The sequence below is a fragment of the Bicyclus anynana genome, chromosome 20 (genome assembly GCF_947172395.1).
Source record: "Bicyclus anynana chromosome 20, ilBicAnyn1.1, whole genome shotgun sequence".
Taxonomy (NCBI): domain Eukaryota; kingdom Metazoa; phylum Arthropoda; class Insecta; order Lepidoptera; family Nymphalidae; genus Bicyclus; species Bicyclus anynana.
In genome coordinates, this window is record NC_069102.1 from 5,333,183 (window position 1) to 5,356,201 (window position 23,019).

At 36.9% G+C, this 23,019-nt stretch overlaps 1 protein-coding gene across 1 annotated transcript in view; it reads left to right on the top strand.

Annotated features, from left to right (window-relative positions):
- LOC128198030 (high affinity cAMP-specific and IBMX-insensitive 3',5'-cyclic phosphodiesterase 8-like) overlaps positions 1-23,019 on the top strand; it is a 209,715-nt gene that overhangs the window by 56,681 nt on the left and 130,015 nt on the right. The window lies entirely within an intron of this gene.

The window sequence follows — 23,019 nt, forward strand, 5'->3', positions numbered from 1 at the left end:
TCTAATGAGACCACACCGTTTCAAAAGTGCTTCTAAACTAATGATATTTGAAATAAATGATTTTTTTTAATTAAAAAGAAAACATAAACCTGTATTACATTCCTACTTGATTTGTACTGTGTACTAACAAACAAACTAAAAATGAGGATATAAATCGCTAGTCATTTCAAATTACACATATAATTCATTTACCTTATCAGCCGATAGACGTCCACTGTTGGACATAGGCCTCTTGCATGGACCTCCAAGCACAACGATCTCGAGCCGCTAGCATCCAGCGGCTCCCTGCAACCCGCTTGATATCCTCGGTCCACCTAGTGGCGTCCATCGGCTCTTCGAACTATGTGGCCTGCCCATTGCCACTTCAGCTTCGCGACTCGCTGAGCTATGTTAGTGACTCTGGTTCATTGCAGAGAAACTCCAAGCATAGCTCGCTCCATCGCCCACTGAGTGACTTTAAACCTTCTAATAAGGCCCATAGTCAGCCCATTTTCCATTTGGTTGTTACTAATCAGTACACATTGAGTAGGGCTGTAGTATAGCTACATACTCTCGTATTGAAATATATATACATAATATACAGCAGCAATCTCGTTCAATGCATGCATGATAACATGCACCTAAAATACATCCTTGCTTACGTCAAACAAGACACTTGACGTCAGATTCGTTCCAGTTTAATTCTAAATTTCGTCAAGCACGCTCGAGTTATGCGATGAGTGGAAGAACATAAAGATTATGTATCTTTACAACCTGGAATTATGACTACTTAACTTTGTAATGAGCCTTATTTACAGCGGATAGCCCAGTGGGTATGACCCCTGCCTTTGATTCAGGGGGCGTAGGTTCGGATCCGGTCCAGGGCATGTGTAACTTTTCAGTTATGTTCATTTCAAGACATTATATATCACATGTCTCAGACTGTGGAGGAAAAACATCGTGAGGAATCCTGCATACCTGACATTTTTCTCAAATATTTTCCCATGTGAAGCCTGCCAATCCGCATTAGGCCACCGTGGGCCGAATAGTCCACCACGCTGACCTAATGAGAGGGACAGTCATCTGATGCAATTATTCCAAATCACAGAATTTTTCTTTGGCAGAGTATTTGTTTATAGAGCGAGCTATGCTTGGAGTTTATCTGCGTGACCGAATCAGAAATGAGGAGATCCGCAAACGAATCAAAGTCACTGACATAGCTCAGCGAATCGCGTAGCTAAAGTGGCAATGGGCAGGCCACATAGCTCGAAGAGCCTGGCCCCAAGGTGCTGGAATGGCGACCCTGCACCGGAAAGCGCAGTGTTGGTCGACCCCTCACTAGGTGGATCAAGAACATCAGGCGGATTGCTGGAAGCCGCTGGATGCTGGCAGCTCCAAACCGTTGTGCTTGGAGGCCCATGCAAGAGGCCTATGTCCAGTAATAGTTCTATCGCCCGCTGAGTGACTTTAAGCCTGCTAATAAGGCCCATAGCTAGCGACCAAGTCTCGGATCCGTAAGTTAAAATATCACTGGAATTCAATTGTTTCAAGTATAAGAGTGACTTCTAAAGTGTAATAGATCAAAGGCATGTCAAGCATGCAATCGCTACTCAAGCCAGCGTAACGGTTACGTCACAAACCTACTTATCTAAAGTGTGCTGCTTACATGCATATAACACAGAGTACCCTACGGACATTATCACAATGAGCCGTGGTAGCCCAGTGGATATGACCTCTGCCTCCGATTCTGGAGGGTGTGGGTTCGAATCCGGTCCGGGACATCAACTTTTTAGTTGTGTGCATTTTAAGAAATTAAATATCACGTGTCGCAAAAGGTGAAGGAAAAACATCGTGAGGAAACCTACATACCAGAGAATTTTCTTAATTGTCTGCGTATGCGAAGTCTGCCAATCCGCATTGGGCCAGCGTGGTGGACCTTACTCCTCAGATTCTAAGAGGAGACTCGAGCTCAACAGTGAGCCGAATATGGGTTGATATCGATCGATTGTCACAATACTTCACGCTGAGGCGCCTGACACGAATATAGATCCCTTTTTTACCAGACCACGCCAAAAGAAAGGGTAGGCAGGTAGGAAGGGAGGGGTATCAGGTGCGACCACGGCTCTACCTTAGTCATTTTTTTACTTATAGAAATGCATAAGTAAAAAAATGACTAAGGTAAAGTATATCTATCTGAAATATTTTCTCATTTCTTACTTTTTAGATCCCTATTTTACGTAGCCCTTCATATTTTTATTGTAGTTTCAGGAAGGATCCCTAATTTTTTTGAAAATATAATATAGCCTATAGCCTTCCTCGATAAATGGGCTATCTATCACTGAAAGTATTTTTCAAATCGGACCAGTAGTTCCTGAGATTAGCGCATTCAATCAAACAAACAAACAAACTCTTCAGCTTTACAATATTAGTATAGATTTATAAAAAAAAAATGCCTTATATTTTTCTTTCATTATCAGGGAGTAACACAGGGTAAATTTTATCCCCGTGTTCCTACAGGAATGGGAACTACGCAGATGAAACCGTGAGGTTCTGCTAACCGCTCATAAATTTGTCTGACTCGAACACACACTTTGAGCTGTAGGGTCATTAATAAATACTTTGTTCTTGGACTCAAGGACTAGTAGCTTTGCTTCCATATGCATGTGTATAGTACGTGAACGCATCCGATAATAGCTAGTAATAGTTAACATGGTGACAAGATCATCCTTCGCTCTTATCACAATCATTATCGTTATCAGTGACGCACGGCAGCACTAATTTAAACACACACATCCTCGTGTATAGTATGTGGGTCATTTGGTTACTTTTACTCAGTGGCGTGCACAGGGTAAACTAGGGTAGGCACACCGCTCGTGCGGATTAAGTTAATACGCACGGGTTATAGGTACAAATTGTACAAAATAGGAAATTCCTTCTCTAATATTTTCGCAATGAGTCTTCAGAGTAGGCAATGCATTATTGCATCTATGAGATGCACGTCACTGTTTTTACCCGACGGAGGGTTATGTCTTTAGACTGAACTAGACGCTCCGCGGTTTTACCCGCGTATTTCCCGTTCCCGTGTGAATACGGGGATAAAATATAGCCTACGTTATTCGCTGCTAATGTAGCTTTCCGTTGGTGGAAGAATTTTTAAAATCGGTGTAGTAGTTTAGACGTAAGCGTAACGGACAAACTTACTTTCGACCCTCAACCGTTAACAGTCTTAGTACACCGCGTAAATTGTTCTACACTTTCTTCGACATACTCGTAATGCAAGAAATTATGTACTCAGTCGCAATAGCTTTGTAGAAGTCTTTGCCAGACTCTTTGAAGTCTCATATATGACGGTGTTTTCAAAGGGTTGCCTTTTCCACTAAGCTAAGTCCTAAATAAAATAACCCGGATTTCACCCGCGTAGTTTCCGTGGTTTCTTCATTATCAACCCATATTCGGCTCACTGCTGAGCTCGAGTCTCCTTCCAGAATGAGAGGAGTTAGGTCAATAATCCACCACGCTAGCCCAATGCGGATGGGCAGACTTCACACATGCAGAGAATTTAGTAAAATCTCTATGCAAGTTTCCTCACGATGTTTTTTCTTCACCTTTCAGACACGTGATATTTAATTTCTTGAAATGCACACAGCTGAAAAGTTGGAGGTCCATGCCCCGGAACCGGAGGCAGAAGTCATATCCACTGGGCTGTATTTTAGCACCGTATTCCCACGGGAACGGGAACTAAGTGGACAAAACCCCGATGTGTCTGCTAGTAAAACCACTTTTATGGAAATCGGTTATGAAATAAAGCGATGTCATCGCAGAAGGAATATTATAAAGTGAATTCCGCCGTCGATTGCCCGATTACTGACGTCACCAAGACGATAACAATCGTCGAGTGAGGCAGGAGGCGAGCAATTTATGACATTCGATTATCCTACACGATTATGCTAAATCGTTGTGATGTCACGCGTTATCTAATCGGATTAGACGTAGATCGCAAACAACCTGTCTTGTGTGAAGCATTAACTGTTTGCGACGTAAGCATTATCATTCGTTGACATTTTCAGTAAATATTCAACAAGTATTCGATTTGATAATGTTTTGAAACCTTCAGTTTCTTCACCTTTTCTTAGAGATTAAATTAAGTATCTATAGTTAGTGGATTACGAAAATAAGAAAATCAATGTCGAACAAAGGATTCACAATATTTGGCAGGAGAACTTAATTAACAAATCAAACTAACCAATACAAACACTAGAATGACCTTGAGTGGAGTCACGCACTTGTGAACGTAGGGTTAAAGGATCCTTTGACTGTAATAAATACTCCCCTTTTCCTCTCAGGTCACTTTCCCCGCCTAGCCCAAGTAACCCATAAAAAATTACACAACAAGAAATGTGGACGGCTCGAACGCCACGCAAATCGTTTTCGCCAACCAATCGGTAGCCCTCTTTAACACCCCATCTTACAGTCTCAGACTACTATTTCCTACAAATCTCGCGGGAACTATGTGTTAATCCAGAGTAAAATCTATTTCCATTCCTAATTTCAGCTAAATCATTTCAGTAGTAGCGGCGCTAAAGAATAACAAACATCCAAACAAAATCCATACAAACTTTCGCATTTATAATATTAGTAGGATGATCATTGATCTTACTTCTCAAACTTTGTATACAATATGATATTATTAGTGAATCAGACAAAATTATGAACGTAGCGAATAATGGTGGTCTACCACATCTTTTTGCGGATGATTATTGTTTTTTTTTTTTTAATTTGATTACAATCATTTATTAAATAATTAAGTCGACATCATTTTTTATCTTTAATCTGTAGTTACATAAAATTAAAAATTACGTCACATAGGTATCTGTTGATACATCTATCTAAATAAACTCGTATCTCGTTGTTGATTTTATATTGGATTTATGATTAGTATCAAATCAGTTTTTTATAAGTATACATATAAAACATTTTTCTGATTCTTTATAGTGCTTCTATCTGTATCTAATACAGATATCGATCTTAATGATTGGAGATAGTATTATATAAAAACAGCATACAAATATTTATCATGAACATACATACGAGTACGTAGTTATAAAATGAAATCTTCTACATAAAATATACTGCTGAGTTATACGCAATTAAATCAAAATCTAATTTCACTTCACGTATTAATTAAAGCCGTTTCTGAAAGAACCACGGGAAATTACTGTCTGATGCATTAACTTTTGTAAGGACTTCCAAACATCACGATACTGAGCCACCTGCATCCAGCGAATCCCTGCGACTCGCTTGATGTCGTCAGTCCACCTGGTTGGGGGTCGGCCAACACTGCGCTAACATTACAACACAGGTTGGCACCGACTTCAAAGTGATCAGAAGGTAGCACATACGATGTTATTTTACGCTTTTTAGTTTTGTGATTTTGAAGTCGGTTTAATTTTTTAGTTAACGTCATGTAACGACTTTACCACCGGTTCGGAAGGCGGGTTCTGCTGAGCCGGCTAGAAACTTAACAGTTAATCTTTAAAAAACATCTTACCAAATCCAAACAGACTTTAAAGTAGACAAACTGTAATCAATTACATCTGCTTGTCGCTATGCAGTATGTCAATTAAAAAAACAAAATTAACATAATCATTAAATTGAAATTTGACTTTAAATGACTTCTTAAAAAATCCACGTGTGCAAAATTACAATAGAAAATTTTAAAATATTCAGATTACATATGGATGTCATGGAAAATTTTATCGAATTACAAAAATAAAGGAGTAATGTTTTTTTAAGGGACGGTAAACAAGAAAGGTGGAGAATCGATCTAAACTTTTGATAACATAGCACTGAAAATTTTGAAAAATCCCCGTAGTTCATGAAATTATTAATTACACTCTCGATCAAGTCAGCAATATTCTCTTTCAGTGCGCTTTCATTTGAGACCCCACTCGAGCATATACAGACATTCTTCCCCACTTTCATATCCCACAACTTTTAAACGGCTTAAACGATTTTCATCAAACAAGTCTAAGAACACTCGCACAAATTGAAATCGCACCATCCATTCGAGATCTATGATGCCATACACAGACAGACACGTCAAACATATAACATCCCTCTTTTTGCGTTAAGGGTTAAAAACACGGAAGAAGCGTGCAAGTAAAGCCTCAATAGCTCAACGGTAAAAGCGGTCGGACTGATTTTCAGCTGGTTACTTGCTTGAGCTTGAGCCAGGTGATACCACGGAAGTCACATAGTGACATAAAACTAAATTAAAATTATGTCAGCCACTGACGATCAAGTACGCTCACATGACAGCCGATAAAACTGATTGTGCATTCGGCTGTCAAGCCGTTAGCACTGCAGTTATGAGGGCTTATCGGATGGTGAGTGTTCAACGGTAAAGTAGTTGGACTTATCACCGAGGGGTGGTGGTTCGATCCCCGCCCCGCTGAACTATTGTCGTACCCACTCCTAATATAGTCTTTCCCGACTAGTTGGAGGGGAATGGGAATGTTGGTCACATTTAAAATATATGGCAAATATTCTTTTAAAACAAAAAAAAAAAACAGAAATCATTACAGCAGTCATTCTTAAATTCAAGGTTGTAAATAAGAATTCACATTCATCTAAACTGCAATACATACACAGTATTATTTAATGAACATCACATGCGTGGAGCGACATGCGCTGACGCTTATCAGTTGTGAGTCGACCTCCAGTGTTGTGCAACGGACCAAATGGACCGATTTAATATACGTGTTATCGATAAAAACGTAAATATATTGCTAATTAACACTGTACAAACTGTTACAGTTTAGAATCGATTAACCGGATTAATAAAGGCAAAATATTTGGATAAGCTAAAGTGCAAATAAGGTTTGAATTGATACAATCTTGAAATTCGATTGTTGTTGATGCTTGATTTTTGTTGTTATTATAAAGTATGCAATAACAACAAAAATTACTCATCTTGTAAATTATAGACATGATATAATTATGGTTATCTATAACTTGAACAAGATTTGGATAATCAGAAACAGCCTATGGATTCTAAGGTTCGGAAAATCGAGTTTTCTCTGTATTACGGAAAATAAATGACGTCGCGTGTGGTATCAAGACTTTGTTGGAATGTGTCTAATTACATGTCAAACTAAAAACTAAAATGAAATGTGTGAAAAATTGAAAATTGTGTTGTTAGTAATTGGTATCAAATAACTTCAGATTATACGCTATCTAGCTGACGCCGCGCGGTTTCACCCGCGTAGTTCCCGTTCCCGCAGGAATGCTAGGATCATATATAGCCTATTTATAGGCTTCCTCGATAAATGGGATGATATGCTATCTAATACTGAAAGAATTTTTCAAATCGGACCAGTAGTAGTAGTGAGATTAGCGCGTTCAATCAAACAAACAAATAAACTCTTCCGCTTTATAATATTACTATAGATACAGATTATACTAATCGAATCGAGTCCGTTCGTTTGAAATTCAGTAAATCAGAAGAACCATGGATTAACAATAACAGTAGTCTATTTATTATTCTATCTCAATTTCAAATTTTTACCAACTCCTTTCAGTAAATATGGTGACACACACTTTCGGCTTTATAGTGACTAAATTTACTATCTATTAATAATTTACTAAGGAAAACATAAATGGTTCGATTGTTTGATTGATAAATGGTTGATATAATAAATAACATAACAAAATGCATAAAAATATTAAAACTAAGCAATTATGAAACAGATGGTACAGTCCCAATTTTGTATAAAAAATATGACCAAATTATCAACTTATCGAAAACTTATTCAAATCCACCAAGCATACTTTATTTGAAAATTTTATACTAACAGAAAATGTGTACTTTAGTCTCTAGTGACGAAAGTGCTGACGTCACTGCGACTTTTTTAATAGTGACGATGCGACGACATTGATGTCTCTTTTATTGGTAATTTCGTAAAGAGCAGTGCGATTTATAGCCGTTTGTTTCAATCGCATCAAGGTTTTAAGGCGATTTTTTTTATAACCGAAAAGATATTACGTTGAAAATTAAAAAGAAATTTTGTCTTTTCTCATTCAGTGTTACAAACAATAAATCTACTAGACTAAGTATTTTTTCATTATAATGTCCGACTGATTGATACAAGAAGTTGCCCGCAAATTCATTTGTGAGAAAATCTATGTTAACTTTGATTCTACGCGACCATTTTTTATGAAATAAAATCTGAATAAAATCAGTCTACAATAAAATATCTTAGATAGAAAAGGATATTTAATTGTTGACTGTTTTGTAAATCTTTAAAGGAGTATTTTCCGCCATGAATTGTTTTGTTAGATCTGGAAAGAATCAAACGCTACCTAGCGTTTTTGGTGACAGTTCTTAGGCGCGTTGGAGCTATGTGGTGGGTCAAACGTCATATCCCCTCTCCTATAGAGAGGAAAGTCTTGCCCTATAGTGAGCTGTTAAAATATCTGGGTAATGATTCACGCTGGCCCAATGCGGATTGGCAAACTTCACACATGTAGAGAATTAAAAAAAAACTCAGGTATGCAGGTTTCCTCGCGATGTTTTTCCTTCACTGTTTGAGACACGTGATATATATTTTTTTTAAATGCACATAACTGAAAAGAATGTAATAACATAAATTAGTTAGATCGGTAATTAAAGTAGGTACGAGTATGATAGATAATCATGAAACTTTACCTACGTAATAAAAATCAACAGTGATTACGTAAAATATGGAAATAGGATGTGTTACCTAAACAAATAAATCAAAGGAAGTTGGTGGACGTTCGAATTTTAAAACAAACATGTTTATTACGCTGACCCAAATGAGTTATTGAAATATGATAGAAATGAAAAACATGACAGAAAATAATAATCTAAGAGCCAGTGATAACAAGTATTTCGTCATTTCATACTTTTTTTTTTCTACTAATTTTATTTTCTACTGATATTATAATTTTTTTTTCTACTAATATTATAAACGCGAAAGTTTGTATGTAAGTATATTTGTTTAGATGTTTGTTACTCTTTAACGCCGTTACTATTTAAGCGATTTAACTGAAATTTGGAATGGAGAAAGATTTTACTCTGGATTAACACATAAGCTACTTTTATCCCGGAAAAATTTATGGATTCCCGAGATTTGCGAAAATCTGTTGATTTTGATAGTATGAATGTTTGTTACTCTTTCACGCCTTGGCTACTGAACCAAATCACTTGAAATTTGATGTAGATAGATTATAGTCTGTATTAACACATAGACTACTTTTTATTCCGGAAAAATCTATGGTTCCCGAGGGATTTGTGAAAAACTAAATTCCACGCGGACGAAGTCGCGGGCGTCCGCTAGTATAAAATGAAAATAGAAACTTTAGGGATGTCTTTGTGCCGCAACACATCGTGTGCGCTTTCTCTAACGCATGCATCTCTATACGGCAGCAGGCTTATGTTGTCATTTCTGTCGAGCGCCCAGACACGCACACTTTTTTTTTAAATTTGCACACTACACTTATACTTGGAAGTTCTAAGGCTGAGACCTGTATTGGCTCTTAAGTCCTAAATCCTATGTGATCCAATTGGCTTTGCTAGGTACAAACTTCCATATTTTTCTCTTCTTCTTGTTTTTGGCTTTTCGTAGTGCAGCGCACTTCGCTTTTAGTTTTTATTCAATGACGAAGGTCTAATTACCACCGGCTCTCGGTCTGTAATACAAAGCGGCTTGAGCTACCGTTTTGTTTGTAGTCGCATCATATGACAGCCGATAAGACATCACTCGGCGATATTCTAAACCTGTAGAGTTATTGCGAAAATGCTTCATCACGGTAATTTGACACGTTACACGTTTCACTTGCTAATGCCCGTGACTTTGTTCATGTAATCATGTACATACACTATCATCAACATCATCATTATATGAGCCGATGGACGTTCACTGAAACATTACTATCCTGAGCCGCCTGCATCCAGTGAATCCCTACGACTAGCTTCGTGTCGTCAGTCCACATGGTGGGGGGTCGACCAACACACCGCTTTCTAATGTGGGGTCAGGGTTTCATTCCACTGTAATACTTACTGATTTTTCTTTATTTAATGAATCGTTCCGGTTTACGATTCTTATATCTTCGTACTCGTAGTTAACTCAGATCTATCTGTTTTGTTTTTGTTATTATCTATTTTTCGTTATTTTTTTGTAATTTTACTTATTAATATAATCAAGTAAAATCACAAAAAATAAATACACTTCACGAACAAATAAACTAATTGTTTTTATAATAATAATGTTACTATGTGTATCTCGAGGGCCATGAATCCCAAATCTCAAAACAGTCGCCACGCTCTTCAAGCGTCAGCGTTGAGCGATAAAAACAAATGTATTGTGTTCAAGTAGGAAGACCGTAAAAGTACTGCGAGTTATAACGGTATTTACAATTTAGTTAGCTGATTAATAGGAGCACATATTTCATGAGCGTCATGAAGAAATGTACGAAAAATGACGTAGTGAAATATCACGTAACGTAACTTAGGTGATTCAGAAGTTAAACGACGTAGTGTTTTAGTTGTCAGAGAGTTACCGTGATTCTTATTTTCCAATCTATAATATAAAAATGAATCGCAAAATGTGTTGGTAAGCGCATAACTCAACAACGCCTGGACCAATTTGGCCAATTGTTTTTTTAAAATGTTCGTTGAAGTTCTAGGATGGTTTTAACGGCGAGAAAAATTCGAATAATTGCCGAAAAAACCATAAAAATGAGTCCTTTTCTTTTTCCCATACGAATGTTTTCTAACTAAAAGTCAATTTGAGCTTTATTGTTAATTTATAAAGTTCATATCTATTTATATAAAAATGAATCCATATATTCCTTGGTCACACTATCACGCGTGAACGGTTGGACCGATTTCACAATTTTTTTTTTATGTGTTTGTTATAGTCAGGAGAAGATTCTTATGACAGAAAAATTAGGGGTAGGGTAGGGGTAGTTGAAAGTTTACATCGAGTTTCACGCGGACGAAGTCGCGAGCGTCCGCTAGTTGCCAATATAATTAACGGATGCAAACTATTGTAGGCCAAATTCCTATAGTTCTTGGTGTGATGTGATCTTAGTGTGATGTTTAGAAACAATGCTGGTGGCACTTATCTTCTAGTAGCGATATGGTTGTTTCAATTAAAATTTATAATACTAGATAATATGTTGGCGATGCAAGCAAGCAATTTTGACGCAACATTAGTTGCAGAAAAATTTCCAGCGGGGCGATAATTTCATGGCCCAAGTTTTAAAAATTCGCACTGACTTACATTTAATTTTGCAGCCTTGCATTATAGTTATCGACATACGCGTCTGTCAGTGTCAGTTTGCTTTAGCTTGTGATTTAGATAGCCGTGCAACTAAATATAGTGAATTGTCAATACATACTCATAACTTATGTAATAATTAATACATTTTGTTAATCTCTCTGGCATTGAGGTAAACGTGATAAGTGGAATCTCCTGGGGTAAATTTCCGGCATTGGAATTTTTTCTTTCACTTTTTTGTGTTGGAATCGAACTAATGATTCATTGGTGGTGAGTCTGCCCCAGTAACCGTGGAGCTATTAAAGCTTGAGGAATTTGGGAATTTATAATTTCTAGATTACCTTCTAGGTTCAGATGGAGGCTATAATACTTTCGTCTAAGTCGTACTACCGAAAGATTTACCTATTGCTATTGTAGCGTAGGTATTTAGAAGTCAAAACAGTCAAATAGTATAGAGCGTTTAGGCGTCTTTACTAAGGCGTGTTATTTCCCGTTCCCCAAAGAATGTGAGAATAAAATATGGCCTTTGACACTCATACATTAAATGGCCTTTCAGTAGCAAAAGAATTCAACTAATCAGTGCAGTAGATCCAGAGATTTCAACCTACAACACCACAAACTTTACCTCTATAAAATATTAGTATAGTCGTCATTTAAGGGACAGACTCTTTATGACAGCGTCCACGTCTACGTCCTACCAATCATAAAACCAATTCATCCTATGGTTGGTGTGGACACGGACCTATAAGCGATTTTGCCGTCAGTCGAGATCGATTAATAAAAATAAATATATTATCTCCGTTAAAAACTAGAGCGCCGGGAATTTGCCGACGTTTTATCAAAAAAATCACTACGGCTACGTGTAATCGTGTTATCGCGGCGTAAAAGATAAATAAAATAATTGTATTATTTTTTTGTTATTTCTCGTAAAGACTTTGATCATAGACCATGTGACTACAGTGCCGTTGAGAAGTTTTATATTTGTTGTATTTGTGAATTAAACTTTATAAAGTGTGTGTTATAACTGATAATATGAGTTTGTGACAATGGATGTGGACATTGAAGATTGTACAGGTATTTATATATAATTTTATTTGTTAAATTAGTCTGACCCGTTTATTTGGATTAAAAGCGATTGAAAATTTCCCTCTTCCTGTTAACAAATCGATCTGATTTTTGGTACAAACGTTTAGTTTTGATGACGATATTTATTTATTTTATTCTGTTCTATGGCCTCGTTGTATGTTATCAGTGATTCAGTTTAGTTGCCGTTGCGTTCATTTACGTCTATTCAATCACAACACTGTTGTTTGAAGCCATGCTGTGTTATGATAGGACGCAGAATGCAAATTAGTTTGCAGCTTAGCTGGCCTATTTACTATTTTGGTCCCTATTTTCAACCTATGAATATAAACAACAAATCAATTGACAAAATGTCATCTACATAATATATGATATCCACCAGTAAGCACCGAATGACATTTGTAATTTGTATTACAAATGTCATTCGGTGTCATATATATTTGTATCCTTAGTACGTAGATGAAATTTTGTCAATTGATTTGTTTTTATTTTAATAGGTTGATAGTAAAGACCAAAACAGGAAATAGGCCAGCTGGACGCAATAGAGTAGCTTACCCTTAAATTATTAAATATTAACGAATGTTAAAAGCGAATGTGAGTTTGTTTATTTGTCTTTCACGGCTAAACCTTGGCTATACAAGCCAACAGCAAGTAACATGGGCTATATTTTACCCCGTGAAATATAAATTCGGGGCGTCCGGTAGTGAAACATAAATTTCTCTTTTAAAAATTTGATAAATGTTTGTACTTTTAATCATGATTTTACGAGGTAGTAATAAATTTTATTACTTAACTAATTAACTTATTATTTTACATTAAAATTTAGCTAGGCGGGTTTTAAAGACGCTTTGAAAATAAAAAATTAAGTCACAAACTCTATCGGATATATTTTATCAGATAGAGTTTTGATTGAAAAAGTGGTCAAATTACCACATTCTCTCTCTCTTTCTTTGTCTTCCATTATTCTGATTCTAATTTAATCTGCCTTTTAAGTCGATGGAAGTTTCAACAAATTGAATGACTTGATTTTATTACGATTTTAAAGTCCTACCTACTTTTTTTTGTTTTTTTTTTAGTCTTTACAAGTTAGCCCTTGACTACAATCTCACTTGATGGTAAGTGATGATGCAGTCTAAGATGGAAGCGGGCTAACTTGTTAGGAGGAGGATGAAAATCCACACCCCATTTGGTTTCTACACGACATCGTACCCGAACGCTAAATGGCTTGGCGTCTTTGCTGGTAGGGTGCTAACTAGCCACGGCCGAAGCCTCCCACCAGCCAGACCGGAACCATAACGCGGTGGCCCAATGTGGATTGGTGAACTTCACACAAGAAAATGTAAAGAATTAAGAATCAGGTATACAGGTTTCCTCACGATGTTATTCTTCTACGTTTGAGACACGTGATATTTAGTTTCTTAAAATGCACACAACTGAAAAGTTGGAGGAGCATGTCCTGGACCGGATTCGAACTCACACCCTCCGGAATCGGATGCGGAGGTCACATCCACTAGGCTATCACGGCTCTACGAAGCCTTTATAACACTTACATTGGTATAGGGACTTTCAGAACTTCGCGGTTTCGCCCGCGTAGCACCCGTTCCCATGGGTATAAAATATAGCCTCTATTACTTCCTGTATGTATAGCTTTATAATGGTTAATTCAAATCGGTCTAGTAGTTTTTGAGTTAATTCGTTACACATTCAATACAATTCTTTCATTTTTATAATAGTACAGGAAATCTAGAAAATATGACTAAAAGAATTACATGACTACAAATTCTTTTACAAATCTTATACGATTTTTTCTAGATTTCCTGTTCTATAATACTAGTGTAGATTTATTGACAGCCTGTTTCTAATCTTTTAATATTCTATAGATGATATAATTATTGCCTCTATGTCAATAATTATACATAACATACATGTATTGCTCGAAGTTATATTTATTGTTACGTCACTAATAATAATTATCCAACAACAGCACGCGGTTAATATTTCATATTGAATTAGAAATTCAAATTCGCGATATGCGGATGACGTCATGAGCATTATATGATGAGTTACTGTGACGTTTTATTCACTTAATATTTTCCTATTAAATGAAAATCGAGTATTATTTTTAACACTTTATTACGACATTTCCGTTTTAGTACTTTTCAACTATAATGTAACACGATAGATAGAATAGACATACTTACATCCATAGTATATGAGTCTCAGTAGAAGCCCAGGCCCCCCTAGCCAAGTGGCATGTCAATTCTCTGTCTACGATCGCTAACGCTTCGAAAACTAGAAAAATGTATGGGAATGACAACAGATGTTGATCATGTGACCTGTCGATAGCAAATTTCATCATCAGAAAGAAAATCGACGTACCACTTGGCTAGGGGGGCAGATTGGGAATGATGGTAGTGTTTTTTTCATATTTTTTTTTCTTTACAAATTAGCCCTTGATTACAATCTCACCTGATGGTAAGTGATGATGCAATCTAAGATGGAAGCGGACTAACTTGTTAGGAGGAGGATGAAAATCCACACCCCTTTCGGTTTCTACACGACATCGTACCGGAACACTTAATCGCTTGGCAGTACGTCTTTAGGGTATAAAGACACATTTATTTTCATTTTATTTTCTACAAGTTAGCCCTTGACTATAATCTCACCTGATGGTAAGTGATGATGCAATCCAAGATGAAAGCGGACTAACTTGTTAGGAGGAGGATGAAAATCCACACCTCTTTCGGTTTCTACACGACATCTTACCGGAACACTTGATCGCTTGGCGGTACGTCTTTAGGGTATAAAGACACATTTATTTTCATTTTATTTTCTACAAGTTAGCTCTAGACTACAATCACACCTGATGGTAAGTGATGATGCAATCTAAGATGGAAGCGGACTAACTTGTTAGGAGGAGGATGAAAATCCACACCCCTTTCGGTTTCAGTCTCAGGGCCTAACATTAACAACCTAAGCCTAAAGATTTAATACAATCTTTCCGTAAGCCTATCTCCCCACATTGAAGAAACGTGGTAAGGTTAAGCTCGAAATCTCTACCTATAAACAGGGAGGCCTGCTCCTATAGCTTTCGACAGGTCACGTGATCAAGATCTGTCATTCCCATACATTTTTCTAGTTTTCGAAGCGTTTGCGATCGTAGAAAGAGAATCGACGTGCCACTTGGCTACAGGGGCTGGTCCCATAGTGCATCCTTCAAATAGGCTGATAATGATGAAAAGATACGGCGCAGTAGCCAGTAGCAACGCGTAGGCCGTATCTACCTGCTATCTATGAGCAGGATATTATTGATTTTTGCCCATAACTCTTGTGGAACACGAAGCTGATAACGGCAACGTGTAATTACAAGGTTAGACGTACAATTAACTATGTCTGTTGCTACCAAACACTGACAAGGGAAACAATGTAATTAAAAAAAAAATTCACTACTCTTGTTTAAAAACACTGTCATAATACCACTTCACATCGGCCTTTAGAGGCTAAAGTAATATTGTTTTATTAATTTTTGTCTGTTACGAGTCGCCTAATAAAAAACGGAAAAGGTTTAATTCGTAAATCATAAAAAAATAATGACCTCTATAAAACGAAAGAGGTTTTTTTCGTAAATAGAATCATCATAGGTTGGTACGAGTACATTTATGTAATTCCCTGATTATTTTATATTTGAAATTGGAACATTTCGTTCCACGCGTTCTTGTCTGTGGAATGCTCAGACCAATTATAGAAGGACCTGTATCGCACTCATAGTCACAAACAAAATTGTCTGTCATTTTCTGAGAAAAACGAGCTTAGATTTTGTATATATCTTATACTTTACACAATTCAATTACACAAAAACGTATTTTTACGGAGCTCTTTAACGGACGAACACGATTACAACTATTTAACATCGATTCTATAGAGACAGTTTTTATAATCGCATTAGATCGTTGATCATATACTTTGACAGAAAAGTATATGATCAACGATCTAATGCTGATTTTTTATTATTTAAGTTGCTTTTAAGTTGCGTCAACTCAAAAAAATGGTTGTATATTGAGACGTTAATTTAAGTTTCATAAGCAGGGTATTATATTCAAGAGTTCCTGGCAGGTACGAGTAGCTCTTACTTTGCAGTATGTATACTACTCATCGTTTTTTTTTTTACAAGTCAGCCCTTGACTACAATCTCTTTTGATGGTAAGTGATGATGTAATTTTAGATGGAAGCGGGCTAACTTGTTAGGAGGAGGATGAAAATCCACACTCCTTTCGGTTTCTACACGACATCGTACCGGAACGCTAAATCGCTTGGCGGTACGTCTTTGTCGGTAGGGTGGTAACTAGCCACGGCCAAAGCCTCCCACCAGCCAGACCTGGACCAATTAAGAAAACCTCAATCGGCCCAGCCTTGGATCGAACCCAGGACCTCCGTCATGTAAATCCATTGCGCATACCACTGCGCCACGGAGGTCGTTAGGCGTTTGAGGCCGCTATCTTGGCAACAGGATTAATATTGATTTTCACCCATAACTCTTGTGAAATATGAACCGATTACGCGTAATTACAAGGTTAATTATAAGGTTAGACGTACAACCATGTCTGTTTGACACGAAACACTGACATAAAAACACTGTAATTAAAATAATTGTTTTAACACTTGAATACTGGCTGAAATGGGAGCTAGTGAAAATTAAATTTTAATGCAGTGAATTAATTTTAAGAGAGTTGTAATTAATTTGAGATTTCGACTTACGTTCAATAGTTCAGAGAATCTTGCAAAAAACTTCTTTGTATACTCACTTATATCCGGTTTAGGCAACTACCTCTATGGTCGAAATTTTCTTAGATGACTTTTTTACACAACAATAATGGCCGACTATGAATCAAAGACAATCAGTAGGGTTGAGAAGTTAACGGCGGGCATCGGAACGATATCAAGTAGGTATCGTTATAACTGAAATACCTAAACTAAAATATCCGTTACTATACTACGTTATCTTAAAAAGGAACGTATAGTAACGTTTTTCGGTTGTGTGCATTTTAAGAAATTAAATATCACGTGTCACAAACGGTGAACGGTGCACGGTTTATGCCTATGGGTACGCGTGGTTAAGAAATGGGGTAATCTTTTTTTTTTATTATTATAAATATACTTAAACAATACACATCACTATCTAGCCTCAAAGTAAGCATACAGAGTAGCTTGTGTTATGGGTGCTAAGATAGTTGATATTATAATATTAATATACAATTATATACTACATATAAATATATAATGTATAAATACGCTACATATACACTTATATAATGTATAAATACACACAGACACTTAAAAACACTGAATCTCATCACACAAATATTTTCCAGTTGTGGGAATCGAACCCACAGCCGTGGATGCAGAAAGCAGGGTCACTACCCACTGCGCCACGCGGCCGTCTCTTTCTTTAATCTTTTGGGGATGTACTAACGTCCAAGATTTGCTTATACTTCAAAAAAGTGTGCACGTATCCACGTACATACTGGGTGTAAGGGACATGATACCGAAAACTGCATGAAGAGGTTAAATTTAGTTTCCACAACGATATTTTAAATACCAATTACGTCGGAAATAAGAAAATTCAGATTTTGAAAATTTTGAGCACGCAATGTACAGCGAATAATGCGATAACAACGCTCCGCAATCTACTGCGTACGTACACGTAGGTACGTACGCATCGACAGCAAATCGGCTGGCTACACTTACCTATCTAATACCTATTTTTTATACTTTACAAGTTTTTAACTAGGTACAGGTACTTAACTTACTTCAGGTTGTTTCTCGTTTACGAGACGTTCTGTCGTCGTAGTAGGTACGATATTCATGAGTACTGAATTGATTTGATCTAAGCATTTCAAGACTTCTCAGTCAACACACACAAACACACACAATACAAACGACACAATTGTATGAGTATTCGTTACAGAAAATCACTACTAACAGAACATAAAACATACACAAAAGTTTTTGAATTTTGGTTTGGTTGTCAACAGACCGCCGAACACGAACTAAAGAAAAAATAGCGTAGTGTCTAGCGAAAGGACCTAAAGTTTCAATATTTTGAAAATACCTATTAACCGCGCCGCGTGGCTTAGGTTTGAGAGAGATAGCAATTATTTTCCTCGGCACCGGCGGCGGTCGGCAATACAACGTCGCGCAGTTTGTTTGTGACTTTGTATATATACCTATTAGTCGTGACCTGCCTATTTGACCTCTTGGAAAACAGCTGATCGCGCGCATTTTGCAAATTAAATTTACATTGCTAGTTTTTGTTAAAAATCTTGATTTGACGATTTTTATTAAAAATCGTATTGAGATATATGAAATAAGTACTTCTAAGCTGTAATTAGTTAAAAAAAACTGTAAAAAAAATTTCAATATCGTGAAAAGACCGACAAAAAATTTCAACGCTGAGAGACTCAGAATCATGTACTGAACCACTGGATTAAGTTTTCGTTAGCATGCCCCTTACACCCAGTATAGGTAAACGTATTTGAATAAACTAAAACTGTAGACTCTGCCCTGCATGTATATTTTTGAAATATGTAAAATAGTCAGAAAAAGTTAATTATTACGAAAATACTTATAGAGCACGGCGTTTCCATGAAAAAAAAACTCATTTACCCTTCTTCATAATTATTACTCTACAGCTACAACTTAATGTTATCCATACCAGTGTTTGAATAATGCTACTATTCGTAAGATATCTTTTACGCTATAGAATAACGTGAGCATATTTATTGTATAACATTTTCATTAAAAAACTATTTTTTAAAATAAAATGATTATAAAATATCAATTTTCCATCTTTAAACTAACAACATATCAATTATTAAAGAATCATTCATTATCATTTATCGATAAGTTAACGCTCGATGTTATTTACCCATCCTTGCTTTTCATAGACAATCTAGCGTTACGAAATGTCAAATTGCCGTAATCGTAGTTAAGCTGTGCAAATTAATCTCGTTGTGATTTTGTTTTTCAGAAAATAAATGTGAATAAATCGTAAATTCGATGTAGTTTTTGGTGTAATTCGTACTGTACGCGTATAATAAAGGATTTAGACACTTTGTTCTTTAGAAATTACGCATAACGTAAGTGAAATATGTGATTTTAGTGACAAGACGGGTTTGTTTTGTTCATAAGACTTCTAAGAAAATTTCGACCATATATTATTGATTTTTACTCAAAACGCAGGTCCTGGGTTCGATCCCCGGCTGGGCCGATTGAGATTTTCTTAATTAGTCCAGGTCTGGCTGGTGGGAGGCTTCGGCCGTGGCTAGTTACCACCCTACCGGCAAAGATGTACCGCCAAGCGATTTAGCGTTCCGGTACGACGGAATGTAGAAACCGAAAGGGGTGTGGATTTTCATCCTCCTCCTAACAAGTTAGCCCGCTTCTATCTTAGACTGCATCATCACTTACCATCAGGTGAGATTGTAGTAAAGAAAAAAAAAATACCCATAATTCTTGTATCTTCTTGTTCACCCAAATTTTTAGCTTTGAACGTTAACTCCCCGGCCACCTTGTATAAGAGAGAAATATCTATAATAGAGAACTATGTTTTTTGTAAACGAAGTTGTCCGCCCCATATCTTTCGTCCGTCTTTCTATTCGCGATACATTCGAAAATTACTGAACGGATTTTTATGCCATTTTCATCTGCCTACCCTGAAGATTCATAGCTAACCTCTATTACAGAAGAAATTTTACTTGCACAATTTGTATGTTGATGCCTACCTAGTTAAAAACTTTGTGCACGCCGCTACTATACGAGATACCACAAGAACTAAATGTCAAATAATCCCTTTATTTCAGTTCCAGTATGAGAAAGCTCTGTAACAGATACATGACTGTTAAATTAGTTTTCACCGCAACTTATATTAATTAAGCCGTGTGCGGTCTGGGGGCATCCCTTCCACTACATTACTCTACACTTGTGAAACTGTAGGAAATACTTAGGGTATTTGACTCATATCAAATTTAATTTATACATTTATTAATTTCACATAGTACAAATAATATAAATTTGAAAATTTTGAAAAACCTCCGAAGGTCATGATTAATTAAGTACACTCTCGATCAAGTCATCAATATTCTTTTTCAGTGCGGTTTCATTTCAGAGGGCGTAGGTTCAAATCCGGACCGGACGGAAACATCACTTCAGTTAAGTGCATTTTAAGTGTAACGTGTCTCAAATGGGGAACGAAAAACATGCCAATTTCTGCTAAAGTCTGCTCTAATAGTCCACACAAGGCTAATAGTCCACAATAGTCCAATAGTCCACCACGCTGATCTAATGATAAGCTTGGTGGGCTATTGGATTAATAATGATATTAGATAAGAAAGAAATAGTCGGTCTAGTGGTTAGGTGACTTCGTACCCGGAAGTCCTGGGTTGCAATACTGGAACGAGCAATTAAATAACTTGAAAAAATCCTCCAATTTTCCGAAAAATGGACAAATAGTTCCCAATATCAGTTCCCAACTTCAGGCTGTTACTGAGAAATTCTCGGAAGAAAGAGAAGTTCAATATTTAATAACCCGATTCAGGATTCGAACCCAAGACCTCATATCCTACATAGGCTAAGAGCTAGGTTAACTATCTACGTATATTGCATAGCCTCCATTCCATGCACATAACAGCACTGCAGTGTAATTAGCGCTGAAGGATGTCCGTCGCTAAGTACATTAGCCAGTTAGTTTACATTAACCCCTATTACTCAATAATTTCATTTATGTTGGTAAACTTGTATAATTCGATGCACGCAAAACGAGCACTTACACAAACTTCTTTTGGCTGGTGGGAGGCTTCGGCCGTGGCTAGTTACCACCCTACCGGCAAAGACGTACCGCCAAGCGATTTAGCGTTCCGGTACGATGACGTGTAGAAACCGAAAGGGGTGTGGATTTTCATCCTCCTCCTAACAAGTTATTCCGCTTCCATCTTAGACTGCATCATCACTTACCATCACAGATTGTAGTCAAGGGCTAACTTGTAAAGAATAAAAAAAAAAAAAAACTTCTTTTTTACTACTCACAGTAAAAGCTCATTATTCGCGGGGGATACGTTCTCTAAATGTGTCGCGAATACTAAAACCGTCAATATGGAATGGTATTTTATATGGGATTATAAGGGATATCAGTAAAGGAGCCGTGATAGCCCAGTTGGATACAACCTCTGCCTCCGATTCCGGAGGGTGGGGTTCGAATTCGGTCCGGGGCATACACCTCCAACTTTTCAGTTGTGTGCATTTTAAGAAATTAAATATCACGTGTCTCAACCGGTGAAGGAAAACATCGTGAGGAAACCTGCATACCAGAGAATTTTCTTAATTCTCTGTGTGAAGTCTGCCAATCCGCATTTGGCCAGCGTGGTGGACTATTGGACTATTGGTTTTTAATGATAATGTTTAAGTATAAAATTTAATACATAAATATAGAAAAGGTATAATTAAGATAAAAAAGTTTACAGAAAAACACACACACACCACCACTATCAGTTGAGTATTAGCGTAGTACAGATATAGGACAAATTTTCAACTTGCTACAAGTACTACCAAAAATATCGACCGGCTCTCAAACTATAAAATGCACTTACAGAAAAGCAATGGCAAAGTTACATAAATAACAACTGAATTCAATTTGTAAATTTCACCGGAAGCAATCAAAACAATTGATGTAGTTTCTTGATTACATTTTGCAAGTTTGCAACTAAAACTGCTCCTGCAGGGCTATACCAACTTCCGGAAAACTCGCTTGAGGTAACTTAATTCTGTACCTATTATTACCTATAGTAAAAACTATCAAATGCCCGTTACTTCGTCTGAAAGGCATTTCTTTTAATCAGATCATCAACATCATCATTAAAAACCCATATTCGGCTCACTGTTGAGCTCGAGTCTCCTCTCAGAATTAGAGGGGTTAGGCCAATAGTCCAACACGCTGGCCCAATGCGGATTGGCAGACTTTACACACGCAGAGAATTAAGAAATTTCTCAGGTATGCAGGTTTCCTCACGACGTTTTTCCTTCACCGTTTGAGACACGTGATATTTAATTTCTCAAAATGCACACACTTGCCCACCCTAGACTCAATCTTTCCCCTTTGTAATAAGTTTTAGTGAGATGATTTGTTACAATTCACAAGCCGATTAAGTTGTACGATTACACTAAGTCTCATTTAGGATAGCTTCCCCTCCATCAGTCATACTACCATCCTCAGCGCTGCACAATAGGCAATTATCCCAAGGGTCTGAAGACAACAACGGCTAGCAAACACATCTCCTTGCCCTCAGAATCAAATTAGGGAGCTCCAAATTAATCCCGTTAATTTTCGGGAACAATTCAAGCCAAACCCAGCTTAATGGAGACACTATTTACTTTGACACCGCCCTTATTTGTGTGGTTTTGGAATTATAAAGTTGCAGGTCAATGCGGGAGAGTTTGGTGTTAAGTTACAAACGCAATTTGATTATTCTTGTTGATTTTGGGAAACCATAATTAGTTTTGTCACCAACCAAAATTCTAAATTCGTTAATTGCTCGCTCGTTCGCTCTTGGGTATCACCGTCTCATACAACCTCAATTTCGGGAAATGCATCGAATCTAAAGAT